Source organism: Microcebus murinus, chromosome 15, assembly GCF_040939455.1.
Source record: "Microcebus murinus isolate Inina chromosome 15, M.murinus_Inina_mat1.0, whole genome shotgun sequence".
In the NCBI taxonomy this organism is placed as follows: Eukaryota; Metazoa; Chordata; class Mammalia; order Primates; family Cheirogaleidae; genus Microcebus; species Microcebus murinus.
Genome location: NC_134118.1, coordinates 9,009,435 through 9,033,924, shown reverse-complemented (window position 1 = coordinate 9,033,924; position 24,490 = coordinate 9,009,435).

Genomic DNA, 24,490 nt, shown 5'->3' with positions numbered 1-24,490 from the left:
CTTCAAATATCACAAAAAATGAAAGTAAACAAATAGAATCTTTACCCTCAGTTAAAAAAAAAGTTTGGGGGGCGGAGCAAGATGGGACGAATAACACCGCCAGACAGAGTGTCTCTGCAGAAAAGACAGATTCTAGCAGAAATTAGAGGAAAGAAGCAAGAAGACGAGCATACAGCGGACAAGGGCCGGAAGGAGGGGTACCTGAGACCCCGGGAGACTCCACGGGAGGAGGCTGCGGAGGAGAACTGGAGGCTGAGACCACCGGAGCAGCCTGGAGACCAGCGGCAAGGGTAGGTGGATTTGCTGTTTCCCCTCCCCTGCATTCGGGACTGCTGGTGGGCTCCCCAGCGGGTGGAGAGACCTGCGGACACCAGCCCAGAGACTGCTGCCGCCTGCCAACGGTGAGCCTGTAGCAGACGTGGCATCAGGTCCCCAACTTCCTCCAGGCACCTCCGGGTGCACAGACCCGAGCCGTGCAGCAGGCGCCATATTGCCTCCTCCTCCCCTCCCCCGACCCTACCCGCGGCTGCCCAGAGAGACAATACAGCCACCAGCCGGAGGCACCTCCAGGGAACGGGACCTTCCCGTTTGGGACCCCGCCCGCCCCCCCAGGTGCTGCTGGCACCGTGTTCCCAGGAGAACGGTGCCGACTCAGAGGCTGAGAGACATAGACCCAGCTTGGGCTCCCTGTGGGTGAATTGGGACCAGAAATCCTCTCCCTGGTGGGGACACAGCTTGAACTCTGGGACCCAGAGGTCGGACCTGCAGACGAGATCCCCTGCACCGAGGGCTAGCATTGCCTGGGGCACAGAAGGGTTATACGTGAACAGCCTACTGAGGTGTGTGTGCCTCCAGGGGCGGATCGGCATCCTAGAGGGCAACCCTCCTCCCAGGAGGAGGCCGTGCGCCCAACCCAGGTGGTGTTCCTGTGCAGGGAACCTCCCCGCCGGCATCACAGTCCGGGGAGGCCTGGTGGCTTGTGGTCTGGCCTGCTGGCAGAGGCCCAGGAGTAGCTTCGGAGTTCGGGAGGGTGGAAAGAAGCGAGGCCTGCTCCAGACTGCGGGTCTCAGACAGCCCCAACCCCACACACAGACTTTCTGGCTGAGCAGGCCCATTCCAGCCCCACCCTGACAGCTTTCCCTGGAAGCAGAGTACAGAACTTTGACCCCTGCTAACGGCCTGAGGGAAGGCTTATCCAACCCAGCTCCGCCCAGAACAAGAGCTGTTAACAGGACACAAAATCAACAGTATAGCCTGTTCCTCCAAGCAAATGCCACCTGCTGACAGGGACGGCATCTTGCACAGCCTTTCCACGGCACCCACCGACTCAACATACAGGGAGTGGTCCAATTTCACCCACAGACACCACCTAACGCCTCAGAAACTAAACAAGGTGTGTGAATACCCAAACAATAACCTAAGGAAAGAAACAACAACTGATCAACATGGGAAGAAATCAGCGAAAGAACTCAGGAAATATGAAGAACCAAAAGGAAAACACACCCCCAAAGAGGAGCACCAGCCCCCTAGAAACGGACACCAACCAAAATCAGGCAACCAATATGACAGAAGAGGAATTTCGTATGTGGATCATAAGAACACTCACTGACCTGCAACAACAACTCAATAACCAACACCAACAAACCACAAAAAGCCTCCAGGAAATGGAACAAAGGTTCAACAAAGAGATTGACACAGTGAAGAAAACTTTAACCAAAGTCCTGGAGATGAAGAATCAACTCAGGGAACTACAAAATACTGTGGAAAGTCTCAAGAACAGGGTAGATCAAGCAGAAGAAAGAATCTCAGAGCTTGAAGATAACACCTTCCAATTAAATAAATCAGTCACAGAAATAGAGCAGAGAAACAAGAGAAAAGACCAAAGCCTACAAGAGCTGTGGGATTATGTGAAAAAACCTAACGTGAGGGTCATAGGGTTAGCCGAAGGGGAGGAAGACAACACTCAAGGGCTGGACAAGCTTTTTGAAGATATAATAGAGTAAAATTTCCCAGGCCTTGCTCAAAATCTCGATATACAAGTTCAAGAAGCTCAGAGGACCCCTGGGAGATTCAACACAAACAGGAAGACGTCACGACATGCAGTCATCAGACTGACCAAAGTATCAACTAAAGAGGCCCTTATAAGAGCTGTAAGACAAAAGAAGCAAGTAACATACAAGGGAAAGCCAATTTGAATAACATCAGACTTCTCTAATGAGACTTTACAAGCAAGGAGAGACTGGGGCCCCATTCTCACTCTTTTGAAACAAAACAATGCCCAGCCTAGAATATTATTCCCTGCAAAACTAAGTTTCGTATATGAAGGAGAAATAAAAACATTCTCAGACAAGCAAAGGCTCAGACAATTCACCAAGACAAGACCAGCCCTACAAGAAGTACTTAAAACAGCGTTATGCACGGAACATCATAATAATAATCCACGGATATAAAAACAACCAAAAGCCAAAGATATTAAAGGCCAAATATTACAATGGCTCAAGACAGAAATCATAGGAACAACATCCAACCCAACAGAATGATCAGTAATCTACCTTACCTATCAGTTCTCTCAATAAATGTGAATGGCTTAAATTCTCCACTCAAGAGACATAGGCTGGCTGAATGGATAAGAAAATACAGGCCAAGTATATGCTGTCTTCAGGAAACACATCTAACCTGCAAGGATGCATATAGACTAAAAATAAAAGGGTGGAGATCAATATTCCAAGCAAATAGAAGCCAAAAGAAGGCTGGTGTGGCAGTTCTAATTTCAGACGATTTAGTTTTTAAACCAACAAAAGTAGTAAAAGACAAAGAGGGTCATTATATAATGGTGAAGGGCACAGTCCAACAAGAAGAGATAACAATTTTAAATATATATGCACCCAACTTAGGTGCACCCAGATTCATAAAGCAAACCTACTGGAGCTAAGCAAATGGATTAATAGCAACTCCATAATCGCCGGAGATTTCAACACCCCACTGACGGCACGAGACAGATCCTCCAAACAGAAAATTAATAAAGAAATAATGTACTTAAACAAAACTCTAGAACAATTGGGTCTGACAGACATCTACAGAACATTCTACCCAAAATCCACTGAATATACGTTCTTCTCATCAGCTCACGGGACATTCTCTAAGATTGACCATATCCTAGGACACAAAGAAAATCTCAAGAAATTTAAAAAAATAGAAATCATGCCATGTACCTTCTCAGATCACAGTGGAATAAAACTAGAAATCAACCCTAACAGAAACTCACATTTCTACACAAAAACGTGGAAATTAAACAACCTCCTACTAAATGATTACTTCGTAAATGAAGAAATCAAGACGGAAATAAAAAACTTCTATGAAGAAAATGACAATGGAGAGACAAGTTATCAACTCCTCTGGGACACAGCTAAAGCAGTTCTGAGAGGAAAGTTTATCTCCATAAATGCCTATAACCAAAAGACAAGAAGATCACAAATAGACAATCTAATGAAACGACTCAAAGAGCTGGAAAAAGAAGAACAGACCAACCCCAAACCCAGCAGAAGAAGTGAAATCAACAAGATCAAATCAGAACTAAACGAAATTGAAAACAGGAAAGCTATTCAAGAGATTAATAAAACAAAAAGTTGGTTCTTTGAAAAAATAAAATTGACACACCATTGGCTAAGCTAACGAAAAGCAGAAAAGAGAAATCTCTAATAAGCTCCATCAGGAATAAAAAAGGAGATATCACAACTGATCCCAAAGAGATACAAGATACAGTTTATGAATACTACAAAAATCTTTACGCACACAAACTGGAAAATGTGGAGGAAATGGACAAATTTCTAGAAACACACAGCCTCCCTAGGCTCAACCAGGAAGAAATAGATTCCCTGAACAGACCAATCTCAACAGCTGAAATAGAAACAGCAATTAAAAATCTCCCTAAAAAGAAAAGTCCCGGTCCAGATGGCTTCACACCTGAATTTTACCATACTTACAAAGAAGAACTAGTACCTATCTTGCAGAAACTATTCCACAACATCGAGAAGAACGGAAACCTCCCCGACACCTTTTATGAAGCGAATATTACTCTGATACCAAAACCAGGAAAGGATGCAACAAAAAAAGAAAACTACAGACCATTATCCCTAATGAATATAGATGCAAAAATTTTCAACAAAATCTTAGCTAACCGAATCCAGACACTTATCAAAAAAATAATCCACCACGACCAAGCGGGCTTCATCCCAGGGATACAGGGATGGTTCAACATACGTAAATCTATAAATGCAATTCACCACATAAACAGAAGCAAAAACAAAGACCACATGATTCTTTCAATAGATGCAGAAAAAGCTTTTGACAAAATTCAACACCCTTTCATGATACGAACACTTAAGAAAATAGGCATAGAAGGGACATACCTAAAGATGATACAAGCCATATATGACAGACCCATAGCCAACATCATACTGAATGGGGAAAGATTGAAATCATTCCCACTTAGAACTGGAACCAGACAAGGCTGCCCACTATCTCCACTTCTGTTCAACATAGTGCTGGAAGTCTTGGCTACAGCAATCAGACAGGAAAATGGAATCAAAGGTATCCAAATAGGGGCAGAAGAGATCAAACTTTCACTGTTTGCTGATGATATGATATTGTATCTAGAAAACCCCAAGGATTCAACCAAGAAACTCCTGGAACTGATCAATGAATTTAGTAAAGTCTCAGGATACAAAATCAATACACAGAAATCAGAGGCATTCATATACGCCAACAACAATCTACTTGAGAACCAAATCAAAGACTCAATTCCCTTCACAATAGTAACAAAGAAATTAAAGTACCTAGGAATATACTTAACCAAAGACGTAAAAGACCTCTACAGGGAGAACTATGAAACACTGAGGAAGGAAATAGCAGAGGATGTAAACAGATGGAAATCCATACCATGCTCGTGGATCGGCAGACTCAATATCATCAAAATGTCTATACTACCCAAACTGATCTACAGATTCAATGCAATACCTATTAAAATCCCATCAGCATTTTTCACAGATATAGAAAAAATAATTTATACTTCGTATGGAATCAAAGAAGACCCCGAATTTCAAGAGCAATTCTAGGCAACAAAAACAAAATGGGTGGCATTAATATGCCAGATATCAAACTATACTACAAAGCTGTAGTAATTAAAACAATATGGTATTGACACAAAAATAGGAATATTGACCAGTGGAACAGATGTGAGAATCCTGATATAAAACCATCCTCATATAGCCATCTAATCTTTGACAAAGCAGACAAAAACATATGCTGGGGAAAAGAATCCCTCTTCAATAAATGGTGCTGGGAAAACTGGATAGCCACCTGTAGAAGGCTAAAACAGGACCCACACCTTTCACCTCTCACAAAAACCAACTCACGCTGGATAACAGACTTAAACCTAAGGTATGAAACTATTAGAACTCTAGAGGAAAAAGTTGGAAACACTCTCCTAGACATCGGCCTGGGCAAAGAGTTTATGAAGAAGTCCCCAAAGGCAATCACAGCAGCAACAAAAATAAATAAATGGGACATGATCAAACTACAAAGCTTCTGCACAGCCAAAGAAATAGTCATGAAAGTAAACAGACAACCTACAGAATGGGAGAAAATTTTTGCATCCTATGCATCCGATAAGGGACTGATAACTAGAAAGTACTTAGAACTCACGAAAATTAGGAAGAAAAAATCAAATAACCCCATTAAAAAGTGGGCAAAGGACCTGAACAGAAATTTTTCTAAAGAAGACAGAAGAATGGCCAACAAACATATGAAGAAATGCTCAACATCTCTAATCATCAGGGAAATGCAAATCAAAACCACAATGAGATATCACTTAACCCCAGTGAGAATGGCCTTTATCAAAAAATCTCCAAACAATAAATGCTGGCGTGGTTGCGGAGAGAGAGGAACACTCCTACACTGCTGGTGGGACTGCAAACTAGTTAAACCTCTGTGGAAAGCAATATGGAGATACCTTAAAGCGATACAAGTGAATCTACCATTTGATCCAGCAATCCCATTGCTGGGCATCTACCCAAATGATCCAGTGACACTCTACAAAAAAGACACCTGCACTCGAATGTTTATAGCAGCACAATTCATAATTGCATGGCTGTGGAAACAGCCCAAGTGCCCATCAATCCAAGAATGGATTAATAAAATGTGGTATATGTATACCATGGAGTACTATTCAGCTCTAAGAAACAATGGTGATATAGCACATCTTATATTTTCCTGGTTAGAGCTGGAACCCATACTACTAAGTGAAGTATCCCAAGAATGGAGAAACAAGCACCAGATATATTCTCCAACAAACTGGTATTAACTGAGTAGCACCTAAGTGGACACATAGGTACTACAGTAATAGGGTATTGGGCAGGTGGGAGGGGGGAGGGGGGCGGGTATATACATACATAATGAGTGAGATGTGCACCATCTGGGGATGGTCATGATGGAGACTCAGACTTTTGGGGGGAGGGGGGAAATGGGCATTTATTGAAACCTTAAAATCTGTACCCCCACAATATGCCGAAATAAAAAAAAATATATATATATATAAATATATATCTAAACCATAAAAAAAAAAAAAGTTTGAAGTCACATCTCTCTAAGTACCATTCAGGAACTTTTAAATGATAGTCATTTGTTCAACTGAATCTTCTTATTTTTAAAGACAAGCATGAAAAGTGCAAAAATTAGTGTGTAGTACTTCCTGAGTATGTATGTAGAGTAAACTTCATGGTAGCATGCAGGCCAGAAGATATTCCTCCTGAATCAAAACCATATGAGAAGCATAAATTATCCCTGTCTAGCTGGGAGTAGTTTGCTCAGGGCAGATGTGCAAAAGTTATTTAGAAGAGACTACAGGGCAGAGAAAACTCATTGTCATAGTGTGACTCCCCCTGATCATGTCACCTACCCAATGAGGGTGTTCAGTGGATAGTAGATCTGGTATGCACAGGACAGTTAGGGTGCGTATCTGCTTACATTGTACAGGAAAGAACTTAGTCTCACGGTCTCATTTTTTTCCATTGCAGACATTTACACTTGTCCTTGAACAACGTGGGTTTGAACTGCATGAGTCCACTTATACATGGATTTTTTTGATAAATATATCAGAAAAGTTTTTGGAAATTTGCAGCATTTGAAAAAACAGATTAACTGCATAGCTCAGAAATATTTTTTAAAAATCAAGAAAAAATTAGTTATGTTATGAATGCACAAAATTGCATAGATATAGTATATGTTTTCATTTTCTACCATAAAATACACACACATCTTTTTTTTTCTCCTTTTATTTCATCATATTATGGGAGTACAAATATTGTTAGAGTTACATATATTGCCCCTGCCACCCATCCCCCATGCCAAAGCTTCAAGCATGTCCAACCCCCAGGTGGTACAGACCGCACCCATTATGTAAGTATACACCTTTTCCCTCCTTTCCCCTCCCACCTGCCTGCCACCCAATAAAAGTTTGTGTGTGTGTGTGTGTGTGTGTGTGTGACATTTTGGTTACAGTGTATATCTTTGCCTCTCCATCAGAAGTGTTAGAGGTATTCCCTTCGCCCCCACAATGCTCACCACATCCCCATCTTTATAAAAGTTAAAATATATAATAACTTATGCACAAACATTTACAGACCATACATGGTGCCATTTGCAGTCAAGAGAAATGTACACAACCATAAAGATGCAGTATTAAGTCATAACTGCATAAAATTAAGTGCAGTACGTACTTAAACTACTGTAATAATTTTGTAGCCACCTCCTATTGCTTTTTCAGTGAGCTCAATTGTGAGTAACCACTTAAATGGTGTGTGCATGCATATCTCCACCGAGCAGTTCATCTCTCCAGTAAATTTCATATTGCAGTAAAAAGTGATCTCTTGCCGTTCTTGTATATTTTTCATTGTGTTTAGTGCAACACTGTAAATCTTGAATAACACCATGGAACCCATATGAAGTGCCAGTAGTGATGCTGGAAGTGCTTCCAAGAAGCACAGAATAGTCATGACGTTACAAGAAAAAGTTGAATTGCTTGATATGTACCCTGGAATGAGGTCTGCAGCTGCAGTTGGCCCCTGTTTCATTTCATGAGTCCATTGTAAGAACCACTGTGAAAAAAGAAAAGGAAATTTATGAAGCCATAGATGTAGCTATGCTAGCAGACAGGAAAACTCTGCACTTTTTGCAAAATACTTTTCTATCTAATTATTGAAAATACAGCTTTTATCTGGGTGCAGGATTGCTATAAGAAAGATAACACCTATAGATTATAATATGATTTGAGAAAAAGCCAAAGTCATATGACAACTTGAAGCAAAAGGAAGGTGAAGGATATAAATCTGGAGAATTTAATGGCAGCAAAGAATGGTTTGATAATTTTATTAATAGAAAGAGATTTGGCTTAAACAATGTCAAGATTACAAGAGAAGCAGTTTCTGCCTACCAGGAGACAGCAGACTAGTTTTCAGATGTCATTAAGAAAATCATTGAGGAGTAAAGATATCAGCCTGAACAGGTTTTTTACTGAAGATGAAATGAAAGTGCCCTATTCCAAAAAAAAAACAAAAAAACAAAAAAAAACAACTATCCCACAAAGGGCATTTATTAGTAAGGAAGGGATACGAGCACCAGGATTTAAGGAAGGAAGGGATAGACTAACTCTACTGTTTTGTACAAATGCAGTTGGGTTTATGAGAACTGCCCTTATAAGGGGACTGCCCTTATCTATAAAGCTGCTAACCCCTGAGCCCTCAAGGGAAAAGATTAAACACTAGCTGTGATTCATTTGGTTGGAATTTCTAGCATTTGCAATTGGAGGTGTTTTCTACCACTCACAAAGGCACATAGTATGAAAATTGCAACAAATACAGTCATGTGTTGCTTAACGATGAGGATACATTCCAAGAAATGCGTTGTTAGGCAATCTTGTCATTGTGGGAACATCATGGACCATACTTACACCAACCTAGATGGAATAGCCTACCACACATCTAGGCTATATGGTATGAACTATTGCTCCTCGGCTATACACCTGTGCAGTAGGTTACTATACAGATACTGTAGGTAATTGTAGAACAATGTTAAGTATATATTACATATTTAGATGTGTATATAAATATGGAAAAGTTACGGTCAAAATATGGTTTTGTAATCGTATGAGACCACTGTTATATATGCTGTCATTAACTGACTTGTGGATGTATGGTGGGTGCCTGTATTAGACATCGAAAACTGTGTCTAATGTCCTCTGAAGAAAGCAGTAAGAGGCTTGACTACAAAATATACAAAATCCTTAGCATCCAAGCTCATAAACGAGAAATTACCGTATTTGGAAATATTTTAAGAATTGTAAGTAGGATCCCAGACTGAAGCACAGTGTTGCTGTACCACTCTGGGGAATCAACTGTACCCTGATGGGTTTCTTCTCTGAGAAACACCGTAGTATGCTTTTCTTAGTTGAGATAGGTTTAATGACTTGTATTTTGTAACTCAGTTTGGTTTTATGTTTCTGATAATGTTTTGCTTTCATTTTTCTCCCTTTGACTGAGTCATATTGTCTTGGGGACGTGGCTATTTTCTTAGTTGTTCTCTGATGTCCTGACTTCAGCTTTCCTTAAAAGACAAGAAGACATTCCAGGAAATAGTTTTCTAAGAACAGTTTTTGCACTTATTTCTTGCTGATCATTTTACTTTTTTTTTTTGCTAGTCAGGAAGGCTGGAAATTAATTTTGAAACTCAGATACAGAAATTATATTGCAATTTGTTGCACTATAAGTAAGAGGCATTATTAAGTTAATGCCACTCAGCCTCAAACCCACTCTCCTATTGGCTGCTTAGTGAGGCGGGGGTGGGACTCTGCTCCCCATTTCTGCTTTGCCAGCTAGTTTCTCATCAGACTGCAGTAGGGGACTCTGCAGAGAGAAGGCAAGGATGGAGGAGGGAGAGGGCCTTGCTCTTCTCTCCTTCATTCCTGTTGGCTCCCGACACTGTATTCTGCTGTGTTCTATGACTTGTCTCTGTGAACCTCATCCTGGCAACATTCTGCAGGCCACTGAGTGCAGTTTGCAACTTTGCAGCATTTGCAAAATCAGCACCCTCCACAGAGGTCTGGGGCCCAGTCCATAAGTTTGAATAATTTACACCTCTTCCTTTTCTCCCCTCATCCCTAAGAATGGTAGCTGCTTCCAGAAATTACACCTCTGTAATAACTTTGCTTTTTATCCATTTCATTACCTAATTAACAGCTTTCTACATAGTTACTAATTCTTCACACTAAATTTTCTCTAAATAACCAGTGTGGTTTCTGCTTCTTGATTGAATACTGCACAATACACACTTCAGGTCTACATTCCTCCCTCTTACTTGTATTTTTCTCAGCCTTGTTTTTGACTTATGTGCTCTGTATGTACATTTTATGTAAGGGAATTCAAATGTTTTCTGAATTACAGTGACCTCAAAAAATAAACATATGCTACTGTTTGATAAAAATATTTTTTTTTGAAAATTTCATCAGGTCTCAATCAAGTATTGTAAGGAGAAATGAATCAATGGTTTTGTTTGATATGGTAACAATTACAAAATAATTCATCTTGTTTTTACCTAATGCACTAGGCTCTGGGCTAAGCATTTCATATGGGTTATCTAACTTACTCCTCATCAAAACTCAGTGAAGTAGGCATTATGATTATTATCTCTGTGTGCCAGTAAGTAGGAGTCTTAGTAAGATTAAGTAACATGCTCAAGATCACAGAGACAGTAACAGCAGCAGCAGGATTTGAACTTAGGGTAGCTGATGCTCTAAATAATTTTTCCTCACCTGGATTCAGGTCTTTACTGGGGGTAATGAGTGTCCCTTTGAGTCCAGCATGACAAGTGACACTGGTAATTAAGCAAAGCTCAGGAGATCAGTGAAACGCAGATACTTTGCTACAGTTGTTTTTCTTTGCTACAGAATTCCCTCTTACTATGATGCTAAATGAAGTTGTTCTCTTGCAATATCTAACAAATAGTAATATATATAGTTTTATTGCTTAAAAACCTGTAGGCAGGCAGTTCACTTGTATTGTTTCTTCTTCTCATGTTTTTTTTTCCTATTTGTGTGTTCTAATATCTCAGAAGCAGTAACTATAAAAAGTGTCCTTGAGCCCAAGTAGATTCAGCTCACTCACCAGAATGCAATGCAGGGGGCTCAAGCTGGATTCTACTGTCCAGTTGAAATCCTGAACAATCACACACATTCCCTGGGCTTCAGCCTACCATCGAAGTCCTGTCTCTCTAAACCTTTATCTGTTGACTTTCAAAGACCAGGACGAGGTTAACTGTCTTCTACACACTTGGAGGTAGGACTGGAACAGTGTTGCTCTGCCTGCTAAATGTTCACACTTTGACTTGACACAGGGATGTCTTAATAAAGGTGAACCACAAATGCTTCTAGAGGGGACATTAAAAGTACACAACCAAAAGAAAAAAAGCCTTATTGAAAAGAAGGGCAATCTGTGCATGAATTATAAATTTCATCTGAAGGTACATTTTAACCTGCTGCTTTATTTAACCGTCTGCTGAGCACTGCATATGGGACATTTCAAATCAATATCACTTGAAATGTGTTAGAACTGTCACCTGGTAATTGTCTTCCCTGGAAGAAAATATTTCATGGTAAATAAACAATGGGCTCCAGAGAGTAGTTATTTTTAGAAAGAATTAGTAGAGAGAATTCGTGCAGTGATTTTAGGATGAAACAGTCCAGGAAATGAATACAATGTGTCAAAGTATTAACTGAAGTATTTTCTCTCTTCTGGGATGAAATGAATGGGGAAGAGAAGGGTTGTCATTGGCCTTTAGTTTTTTGTTGCTGAGTAAGTGAAAAGAAAGGGAAAATGAGGTTCTTCCAATTTCAAACTGTTACAATATGGTTACTTACATGCCCTACAGAGAATTCCTGAAGGCACCAACCCAGTCACAAATCGGTACACATCAGCATTTTGCATAAAAGGAAAACATCCATATCTGACTCAAGCAACAATGAAATCAATACAGAAACATTTCCAGAGAAGTCCTGCAGGTTTTTTATGCATTTACAGCTAGTATATTGTGCAAAAAAATCCTCTGACTGTTTAATAAATCAACTTTAGATCCACAATTCCTAAACTTCCATGATTTTCTTTATTGTCGCCTAGAGAGCACCCTGAAGACATGAAGTCGCATTTGTTCCACCCACTGTTTCTACCCTTATTGGATGGTTTATCTCTCTGCTGGTTGTTTTGATGGCTTTGAATGCAGGGGTTAAATTCATATCTTGTAGTCTTTGTATCACAGCCTCCTCCAAAGCCTGCAGAATACCATGAAAGGAGCATCTGGCCAACTCCGGATCTAAAATGCTGCCCTCGGCTCTCTGCCTTGGCCCAGACCCCTGTCAGTAGGATTAGTCACATAATTACATTTGATTTTGTTTACCACTGAATACCTGAAACTACCTCCATGAATTAAACAATTATTTTAGATACTACACAAAGCATACTTGGAAGGATTTTACATGTCTGTTAAAGATAATGTTTAAATATCTTCAAGAAATTTTGAATATTATTAAAGTTTTATTGGTGCAGAAATCTATTGCTCCAAATGTATTTAAAAAAAAAAATAGATGGAATGCTTTCAAGAAAAATGAAACTTTTATATTAATGTGATTGGCACATCATAATAAGATCTTATTATTAAATTAGAAGAAGGAATAAATATTTTCTTCTTAATAACTTAGTTGCCATGCTCAATAAGCACAAAGGACAAAGAAACCTATTAATCAGCATGGTTTGGTTAGGTCAGAGCTCCCAGATTTTAGGTTAGACCCCCTTGCTTTACAATACCAAACCTCCCTTGTGCTGCCAATATTATTGTGTTTGTATTAAGACATCTATGTAATTCTGCTTTGTGCCTCAGTTTCCTCATCTGTAAATTGGCAGTCCTATTGGCTGTTTTAAGGGCACACAGGAATTAATATTCAAAAACATGCTTAGATCAATATCTGGCATATAGTAACTGCTCAATGTATTTGGTTGTTATTATTATTACTATTGTCTCATTAGATTGTAAAAATCCTAAAAATGTAAACTGTTTTGTTTATATTTGTATTTCCTAAATTACTGATCACCTAATAACTCCTTAACTAGTATTTGTTAAATTAATTGGCACTTTGAAACTTGAGAAATGCATGCTGAATTATACAATGGGCAAACAGGCAAATTTCATACTTAATTTAGATAATAATTAAAGATATAAAACTATGTGTTCCTTTTTAAAAATAACAGATATGATATAACCAAATGGAGCCATGAAGAAACTATTCCAATCACCAGTAGCTGGCGATCCAATTTTCTAGGCCCAGTTTCAGCTCCAACTCCTCCATCAAAATTTCCTTGATCAGCTCTCACCCCTTTTCCACAAGAAAACTACAGGACTTTGTATGCTCATCTTCCATGTAATGTATCCCATTCTGTCTGATCTTACAGTTATTTGTGCACAAACATATTTTTCCTTAGAAGCAAGAACTGTGAAGAACTTATGTTTGTTTTCTCCAAGACTCGTAAGTCAAATGCCTTTGCCCATAGTAGGCTCAAAACAAATGTTTGCTGAATTACTGGCTGACTGAATGAATGACTCAGTGAAAGCATGAGTAGCACCAAGTTGAGCACCTTGATGGTACAAAGAAAGATAAAACATTCTCTGTGCCATCAACTCTACTATGAGCGAGTGTAACTCAAGTGTTTCCATGTACACAGGCCAAGGAGAACCTGTGGTTGAGAAACTATGTGTGTTTTCCAGGAATTGTAGGAGGCACCTGTCACCAAGTGCTGCAGAACCAGGGACTCAGTCTTGAATTCTGGGAAGGATTTGGGAAAAAGCAGAAACAGTCCTTGAGGAGAGATAAATTATTGGAGTTTGAATGAGTAAAGTCTCCTGAAGATGTGATGAGTTTGTGTGGCTATGGGGAGGGCGGGGGATGGAGGCAGGTGAGATGAGTGGCAATTCCTGGTTCTGGCCCAAATGCAGCCAGCATTTGTGTTTAGCATCCTCAGTTTCTTATTTCCTGGTGCCCTAGGGAAGGAGGAGGAAAACTTAATACTGGCCAGTGCCCCTTTGGGCAAGCTCTCGAAGTCATGAAAAACAGCACTCCGGTATTACTTTTTATGAAGAGAGAATTCATTTTTTTTTCAACTAGTCTTGGTAGCTTTTCAGTTTCAGAGACCGTTTCTGAGAGCCCACGATGGACTAGAAAGAGCAAATTGGGATTTGAATCCCCTACTGGCACTAACCGTGATTCCTCCAGCAAGACACACGGCAGTCTGAGTGTTCATATCTGTAAGTGAGGACAGTGGTGCCCACCTCACATGGTGTGAGGATCAGAGGTAAAGGTATATGACCCGTCACAGCGGGCATTCAATATAAGGCAGTTGCAACTATTATTATTATTAACGCCACTATTATTTTTATGTTTTGCTTATATGTTGTACAGTTTCTCTATAGTCCAGCAGGAAAATAATCCTGAGGCCACTTTTTTTCTCAATTTCAAAGTATTTATTGACTGAATACTATGTGCCAGGCATCTGTTAGGCATTGAGAAATGTGAACAGGACAGATTTGACCATTACTGTCATGGGCATTTTTTAATCAATTGATATTGGATAATACAGTTGGCATAGTTCTGTAAAATAAAAGTTCGGCATGAGCGAAAGCATGAGGCAGGGAAAATTGGAGTGGAGTCGGTGAGAGCTGGCTTCAAATTAGAAGGTTGTAGAGTGGAGTTGCTAGGAGCACCCCCCAGAGCTGTGCAGAGAGACTAGAAGGTTACATCTCTGTGCCTCGTCTGTAAAATGGGGTGAGAATGGTACCTATCGCATAGGTAGTACATGCCACAATGCTATGACGATTAACTACCACTAGAGGCCTCCTTAGGGAGTTCTTAGGAGGACTGAATGAGTAAATGTAAAGGGCTTAGAATCGCGCTTAGCATGTGGGAAATGCTATGTAGGTTTTGCACAATGCTGGTGGCGGTGTGATTGTGGGAATGTGGAAGCCGTATATGGCCAAATAGGCCCTTGTATATGGCATCAAAGTTAGTGAAAGCTTTGTAGGGAAGCTGAGAGTTTTCGGATGAATCAGCCTTTTCCAAGGTGAGTTGAGGTAGTGCAGAAGCGGAAGGAAGGTATTCTAGGCAGAGCAGTGTATGCAGGAAACTGCCCAAATCAGCACAACTAGTCACCACAGTTAGTCTAAAAGAAATTTTGACGCAAGCCACATATGTAATTTGAAATTTTCTAGTAGCCACATTTTAAAAAGTCAAGAGAAAGAAAAAGAAAATGAAGTTAATTTTAATCATATATTTCACTAAACCCAATATATCCAAAATGTTATCATTTTAACATATAATCAATATAAAAATATTAAAGATATATATTTTACATTTTTTTTCATGCTAAGTCTTTGAAATCTGTCACATGGTCTACACTTAGGGCACATTTCCATTTGGACTAACCACATTTTTAGTGTTCAGTGTACAGGTGGCTGATGGCTACCATATTTGACAATGCAAAGCCAGGCAGTCATTTATAGCCTTTTACTCCAGCCTGGGGGGGGTTGTACTTTATCCTAGGCAAGTGGCAATGGAGGAAGAGTAAGGCTGATGACATTCTGGCAGGGAGCTGGAATGAGTGAATTAGTCTTTTAGAAAGTTCACCTACTGCTGCAGCTGCATGGACTGTGCGTGGGTGAGGAAGGCTTGGAAACCAGCAGACCATCAGGAGAGGACTTGGGAGCTGGAATGAGGTTACAGCAATGGGGATAGAGAGGAGAATGGGGCTGATGGTAAGGAAGCCACATGCACAGGTTTGGGTGACTCACTCACTGTTCCTGGACTGGAGAAAAAGGGGGAGGTAAGAACGAGAGGTGGGTTCTGCAGTTCCTGCCTGAGCCCCGGGGGTGCTGGCAGTTCTGTGAAGCAACGGTGGGGAATGATGATGAGCTTCCGTTAGGCATGTTAACTAAGTTGCCTGTGGTTTTGCCGAGTTGAGATGCCCAGCATGTTTTTAACTGCCCTTTTCAGCCATACAAACAGGCAATATTTTATGGGAAAGGCAATCACTCTGGTAGATCAGCACTCCTTGAAAGCACTATTTGCCACAAAATAAGCTGCGTTTTGATCATCTCTTCAATCAAAGAATCAAGCTCAGCCTGAGACATTTATTTTCCAAGGACATACTTCTTTCCAGTCTCACCGTTGAGCCCATGGGCACACAGAGTCCCCATTTGTCATTACCTACTCATTGTGTGGCACGATGGCATAAACTTTGTAGGCAGAATGCCTGCTCTACCACTTTCTGTAGAACACTGAACATTACTTAACTTCCATGTGCCTCTGTTTCCTCCACTGTATTAATAAAATAGAATTAATAATATTACTTAGCTCATAGATTGGTATAAGGCTCAGAATGATTCCTAGCATATAGTTAGCCCATAGTTAATGAAAATGTTTGCTAAATAGCATGCATTAGGTAAACTTACAGAATGTGTCCTCTTTGTAAATAGGATGAGATGTCCTGTATCTTCATTGTCGTAAGTATTTAGATCTGATCTGCAGACGAAAGGATAAGAAAGCTGTTACTCTTTATTTAAAATTAATCCCAAATATTTTCTTTAAAGTGATTGGTCAGAGTGTCCTTAATCCCATTTTTATCTTCTCAGTGTGGGCTATTATAGTAGCAAAGAGCTTTTAGTACCCAGTAATTCACATATATCTATTTAAAAGCTTTATATATATAATATATATTTAGTAAGTAACTATGATAAAAAGTAATAGGTAAAGTGGGATTTCCATTTTAAAAATATTTTTCCATGTATGTTCCTTTTTTCTTTCTCTAGAGTTTAGAATGTTCATTTTTCTCCTTAGTTCTTGGGAGAATAAAAACATTAATGAAAGAGTGCACCCGACTGAATTTGTTTTTTGTTCAGTTTTATTAAATACCCATTCATTTCTAAAGGAAATACTGCAAGATAATTAAGTGAAGAATTTAAAAAATTCTAGTAGCCATTTCAGTATATTATGTTCTTAATTCTAGATCATAATGGTGTCTAGTGTGTGTCAGGCATTGTATTAAACAGTTTATGAAAATGCTGAATTATCACACAGGGCAGGTTGGGATGCGGCCCGTTCTACTCAGAACATGTGGGTCAAGGAACACAGGGACATGCACACACCTGGCAGGGGAGCTGGGTCTCTATCACGCATGTGCATGCGCTGTGGAGGTTGGACAGGAAGAAGGTGGGTGTTCCTGATAGCCAGAGCCTGTGATCATAGAAAAGCATGAAAACATCATAGTCTTTGCCCTCTACGAGCTGTCATCTGAGTGTGGTGTTGGGGGCAGACTCGTAAGTAACTATAAGACAATGTGATCAGCACCCAGTAGATGAGAACATCCTATTTTTTAGAAAGAAAGAGAGGAGGTAAACATATTTCCTTCAGAAAACCAGGAAGGCCTAATGCAGGAGACATTTCATAACAATTGGGGACTTTCAATTCTCTTATGCCAAAGCGAAAAATTAACTCAAACTGAAGAAGTCAATGCATTTAATACAGTCACATTGATTTTTCTCTCTGCTATGGTGTTAGGGGTAGATTTGTGAGGAAGTCTTTCCCTTTGTTTCCCCATGAATTCTTTGATGTTGAGAAGTGCATGTGCTTTAGGTGAAGGAGTTAATTCCCCGCATTTGTTCTTTTTAAGGAATCCATGTGCCCGTTGAGTGATGCAAAAGTTCTTTTTTATCCTTTTCAGAGTCTGAGAGAGGAAAGGCAGAAAGAAAGCAAGAAGCCAACTGTTTCAGGATAGTAAGGGGTTAGGGATTAAAATAGACACCAAAGCAAAGGAACCGATGTGGCACAAGGACGATTGCATATCTGTATTTGTGGGGATGGAGGGGTAAGGGCAGTCTTCTCATGTGGCTGTGCTTTACTTCAAATACCTTTGTTCTCTTGGTCTCAGGTACTGCCTCGAATCTAACGCATCCAATGCATCTGTTTTCATGATCTCTCTGCACCTTCTCCAAGTCAAGACAGCACCTCCAATGATCTAATTTGGTGAAGAACATCTCCCTCTTAGGCATGTACATTTTTTTTATTTCCATAGATTTGGGGGCTGCAAGTGGTTTCTGTTACATGGATGTACTGTACAGTGGTGAAGTCTGGGCTTTTAGTGTACCCATCACCCAAATAGTTAGTGCACCCAATAGGTAATCTTTCATTCCTCACCCGTCTCCCACCCTCCCCACTTCTGGGTCTCCAAAGTCCATTTTACCACTCTGTAGACCACTGAGCCCATAGCTTAGTTCCCACTTATAAGTGAGAACATAGGGATGTAATTTTGATCTGAGCATAAAACTACTGACAGTGCTGCTGTTTCCATCATACTCAGTGGTCTCCAACCTTTTGGCAACAGGAACCGGTTTCATGGAAGACAATTTTTCCACAGATGGCTGGGGGTGGAGGGGACAGGGCAGCAGAGCTCTGGGCTGGGTCCCTAACAGGCCACAGACCGGACCGGACTGGTCTGCAGCCTAGGGGTTAGAGACCACAGAATAATTGACACAAAGTGCAGAGACAGGGGTAGTAATAACCTCTAAGAGACTAGAGAGCTTCATTTGGTTCACATAACCACCTTCAAAGCCCCTGGCACTAAGTCTGGAAACACCTATGGAAGTTATTTCTCAAATGGATTTACATCTGGATTTTAAAAGAGTTGAGTTTTAGATAAATGACTCTTGAATGTAGTTCTATTAGGAAACTCCACTTGAAAATAATATTATTATTTATTCAGAGTAGCAAGCCCTCTAGACCAGAAACCAGGAATCCTGGGTGCTTAGTGTGACCTTGACCTTCTCAATCTCATCTATAAATGATAGGGTGAGGTTGCCGCTTCATAATTTTACCTTCAGTTCTATCATTATTTAAGTAAAATATTGACATATCAGATAACTTGGGGAGTTGCCAATTTTTTGTGCTGCAAATCTAGTAGATTTATTATAAATACACTGTTTCTTAATTCAAGAAAAAGAATCATTGATATCATTTTTGATCTGTTGATTTAGTAACCTAACTTATAAATCTAACCAATTACCAATGATGACTTTAGGATTTTCATAGGATTATGATAACAACTTGAGTGAAACTCATGGTCTTAAAGTTTTATATAAACAGTTTTGGCATATCTTATCTACTGTATGATCTATAATAGACAAGTTAATCCAATTACAGCAAGAAATAGTTGGCTGTTTGAAATATGCATTTAGGAACCTAAATCAGGGGCTTGGCACTAAAAATTAGGTATGTGAAGAATCAACTACTAATATGAGGTTCTAAATATAGAAATTTGTTCACTAATAAGGTCTAAAGCTTGAAAATTAGGCCAGCATTGTGCTTTACAAGCTAAATAGCTACAGTTAAAACCAAAATTGGGAACTTTGGGCAAGCATTTAGATTCTGCTGTTTGAAGTTTTGAAAAATGATGCGAATAACCACAAACAAATGTCATATTCATTTTTATTTGGGTTAATTATCAACTTTTTAGTATGCTTTTCTTTTTATATATATAGCATTTTGAGTAATAGTCTTTGAATGATTATAGGATTTTCTTTCTTAACCTGTAAAAGTGTAAAAGTTGTACTGTTTAATGATATATTTTGTTATAAAGAAAAAAATTACAAATATTTAAGATGATAAGTAGTAATATTTCTTAGTAAAATCTTATTAGTTGAGAACATAGGAAGAAATAATTATATAAAGAACAAGCTATTTGCTTTTGGAACAGAAGAGGTATTTATGATTTTATTATAAGATGATAAAGATGTAAATTTTCATAATTGAAAAATATAAAAATCAAATTATTTACATAAAAAATTTTCAACCAACAAAGTGTGGAGTAATCCAGGTCATGTGCCATGCTTAAAAACCATGTAATACAGCTATGTATAGAAAATGAAGTTATTATTCTGAAATATCTGGGTTTAAATATCTAAAAGAGCTCTGCTACTTTCTGGTTACTAATTTTAAGTATGTTAATTTCCCTGAGCATCCATTTCCTATTTTGTAAAATGGCTTAATACTATACAGTTGTTTAGAAAATTTAATGAAGCAATATATCAAAGGGCCTACCAAAATTCTGGCACCTAGAGCAGTTCAATCCAGAGAGGTGTATCTTCTGATTAGGCCTCTAATATTAGCCAATATTTATAAATAAACTCCGAATAACAATTTCTTATAACAACACCTAGGAGCTCTTATTTATGTTGCATATTGAAAATATGTGCATACATACATATTTAGGTTTGATCTGTGCCATCTTACTATGTATGTTCCCTGAGTCCTTAAATGCTTAATCCATGGACCTCATTTTACCATACGGACTTAAGCTCTGGCATTGTTTCACTGAGCTTAACAGGACCTTCTTAGAGAGAAAACTGTGCAGTTCTGTCCATTTAATGGGAATCATAGTTTTCAAACAAGTTAGTGATGGTGTCGTTGGGGGATGTTTGCTGCCAAATACCATTTAGGATATACTTTTCATTTGCTCTGAAACAGTCACATTGCTTTGAAAGTCCTTCCAGATTTCTTTAAATGAAATCCAGAATATGTTAAATTAGAACCATTCCTTAGAGGGCCTGATTACATACTGATTTTTTAGCAAAGAACAAAAATTAAGGCAACTTTGAGATTTGTAAAGAAAGCAAAATTATTTCAAATAATCGTCTAATGGTAAAAAGAACCAACTAAACATACCCCTGCTTATCTTCTGGACAGACTGGTTTAGGCACTTATTTTATTTCAGATTTGCATGTGTGTGTTGCATGGCCAGGTAGCACCAGCTACCTTGGATTGCTAACAGTCTGCAGGCTGGAACTGGGAGCAATGGGGCAGGGTGCTCCCCTGCTTTGGAATTTGCTCTCCATTGAGCAAGCCAAGCTAGGGAGTGGTGACCCTGGAGCATGGGGCAAGATCCGTTTATTTACTCAGTTTCTGCCTCAGGGCTGAGCTCATGAATGAATGATATGTTGTTTGGGACACAGTACGAGATGATGAAGTCTAATCCATTTTATCAATATGTTCATGATTCTCTTTGGCTTCTGTGCTTTGTTATTTTAGAAGTTAGTTGTTACGACCTGGACCTGAAACACTTGTGCATTTTGATCACTATGTTCTTTTGCAAAGGCAGTTTTGAACAGCATATGCTACCATAAAAGAAGAGAAAGTTTCTTTTTATGTGGGATTCATTCTGTTCTGTTTGTTAGGTGAGATGGTCTGCTTTTCAGGGCTGCAGGTGTTAAATGTCCTTATTTTCCTTTTCTCTTCTGGTAGATATTTGAAAACCTTTAAAATAAAATTCCATCGTAGAATGAAGATTTGCCTTTAACAAGCCCTATCCTTGAATTTGCTTTTGAATAATGTGGAATGCTGACTCTGGCACCGGTTCTAAGTCAGTCATTTTCATAAAACTTGCAAAAGGCGTGTTTTTGAGGCTGTCCTTCTTATGGAAGCACGTTAGCGTAGACATTGGTATATATTTCCAGATGTAACTTTGGATTAATTGAGCTTAAAATTAAATTCGCATTTTCAGCAAAGTTCTGACATTTTGGTCTTGAAATAATGACTCTCTTTAAAAACGTTGATGATTTAAGGATGTTATTTTTATAGCTTTCTTGAGAGAAAGAATAGTTATTATAACCCTCATTTCATGAATAATAGGGAAAAGAATTCCCATTCTCTTTAAGTTAAATGACTCAGTGGAGGCCACAGAAGTAAGTCCCAGTTCTTGCTAAGGTTATGATTCCTAAAGGTGAAACTTTTAATTCTACTTAAGAACAATGTCCTAAAAATAAATTAGAACAACATCTAAAATGTTACACATGGATAAATATTTTGAATCTTTAAATTATATGGGCGTTTTTTACATTGAAAAAAATAATACATAATAGTACAAATTATAGTCGAGGAAGAGGATTAAGCCATTTTCTAATATTTGTTTTACTTTTTTTGTTGTTTTAAACCAATCCTTTAAAATGGTTTAATTTTGACTTTGACAATTAAACTTCCTGTATAATGAAAAGGTAGTGGTTATTTTGGGAAGAAAGAGTATGTGATATGAAAGTTATTACCTTTGGAAGTATATGAGTTTAAAAGTCAACATAATAAAACATTTCAGTCTTAAAGGGAGGTTATGTAAATGTGTTACTATAAGAGTTAAGTATACAAATGAGTTTTCTACTTATATAGACTTCTGTTCAGCTCCAATATATATCATGCAAATGTATATTTACCAGAGAGACCTTTAAGAATATATCAGACCTGGAAACTTTTACTTTTTTTGTTTTTTAAATATATGTTAAATAAATTATCTTGACTTAGAGAATTATATTAGCACTGTCAGAATTAGCCTGTGGTATATTATTGAAATAGATAGTCTATACTTCCATGAAGAATGGATTTGTTGCTTGCATAACTTTCAAATTTGAATCAGAAGAAAAGCAAAACAAAATAATCCCCTTCCCTAAATTACACAAACAGAAACGCATATGCTTTCACACCCAATGATTTTCCCTATCAAGGGCAAGCCTACTCTGTAGAAGAAATGCTACAATATATAGTTTTTAAGTCGTTGTTTTAGAAAGAAAACCATTTTATTTTCAATGTCCATGATATGCAACATGCATTCTGCTTAAAACCTTCTAAAAATATCTCAAACAATCTCAAGATCAGTTACTGAAGCTTGTCCAGTCTGTCACGAGCAAGTTGTTTGCGATGTGACCGGATGACTTTCTTTTGCTCACTTATGAAGTGAGATAGAATATACAGTTCCTCCTGAACACGTTTTCCTTTTTGTTGCTTCACATATGTGGGTAGAGAGTAGGTAGGAAGAAAAAAGGGAATTTGTGCATATAAGTCTGTTTGAGTGTTAATTCAATCATCTTCATTAGAATGAATATAATTTGTTATAGCTTTGTACATACGCGCGCGTGTGTGTGTGTGTGTGTGTGTGTGAGATTGTATGATTTTTTTTTCACTCAGGTCTATTTCATTCCAAACAAAATCTTGAAAATGTTTAAATTGCATTGAACACTTCCCCATCCTCCTGTTTCCTCTGTTTTCTTTTCCTATGCTCATAAGTGACCCAATTTATGAATATGCAAGCTGGTATTCTTTTTAGTTTATATTCTTCCTTGGAAAAGACAGATCACAAACTCCTCAGCATAGACAAACTGCTGTAATCAGTAAAGTTCGAAGCTGACACACTTATAGAGTCCTGCTTGCCAAAAATAGGATTTCATTTGTACTGGAATTTTTTTCCCCTGAACCAGTTTTGCCAATGCTATAGTAAATGCCAACTTTGGGAATGCAGGATTGAGGGACACAATGTTTCAGTAGGTGGCGCTTCAACACAGCCCACCTGCTTGAGGGTGTGCGTGTGCTCAACTTTCTGTTACCTGTGGTGCATCAAAGGGCTTGGCCCAGTTTGCTAACGTTGCAGCTAGATTGTTGTCTCAGACAATAACAATGTCAAATGCAACTGAAACATCCAGGCAGGAGGGATTGTTACTGTAGGTCCTTGGTAATTATTTTAACACACACACATTCATACATACCTATACCAGCTTTACTAAAATTAAAAAAGCCAGAGAAAACTGATCTTAAAACATCAATGATATTTCAGTAATTTCAGCTTTATATTTATTTTTTGATTGTTTTATTGGTGTATACTTCCTTGTATGCATGTCTATTTTTCCCTTAAAAAAACAATTTTGCAATATTTCTACACCATTAATTGTTAGTAAAGAGAGAGAGAGAGATTTCCTCTTCCAAATACTTTTACTATTTAAATAAATGAAAGAACTTATAAAAATGCCAAAAGTTCTGTTTTTAGAATTCAGTAAAAGGAACCATCTACAGCAATGCTCCCTAACATGTCTATAAATTGACATAAACCAGGATGATTAAGTGGACGATAAGCCACATGTCCCTGACATACGGGAATGGAGCTGCCTGGAGAGAAATACACTATAAAGGGCTTCACTGCACCGAGAAAGCTCCCTACGGTTCATTGACCTAAAGATATCTGCAAACTTCATCCATGAGAGGATGAGGAAGGAGAACAGAATACTTTAGCAATAACTAGGCACTTATCTCTGAAAAGATGAGAAACTGACCACTATTCCATTTTTCCTTCTGATACATGTTGACCAACCTTCAGAGTTCAGAAGATCACAGGTATTTGAGATTGTCCTGTAATTTCCTAATGTTTTACTGAAATCTTCTAAACATACACTAAGTACATTTCTCATTTGAAAATACAGCGATATTAGAAAAGTTCCTCCTGCTTCTTTCTCATAAACTCCGTCTTTCAAGCTGCTGCCTTTG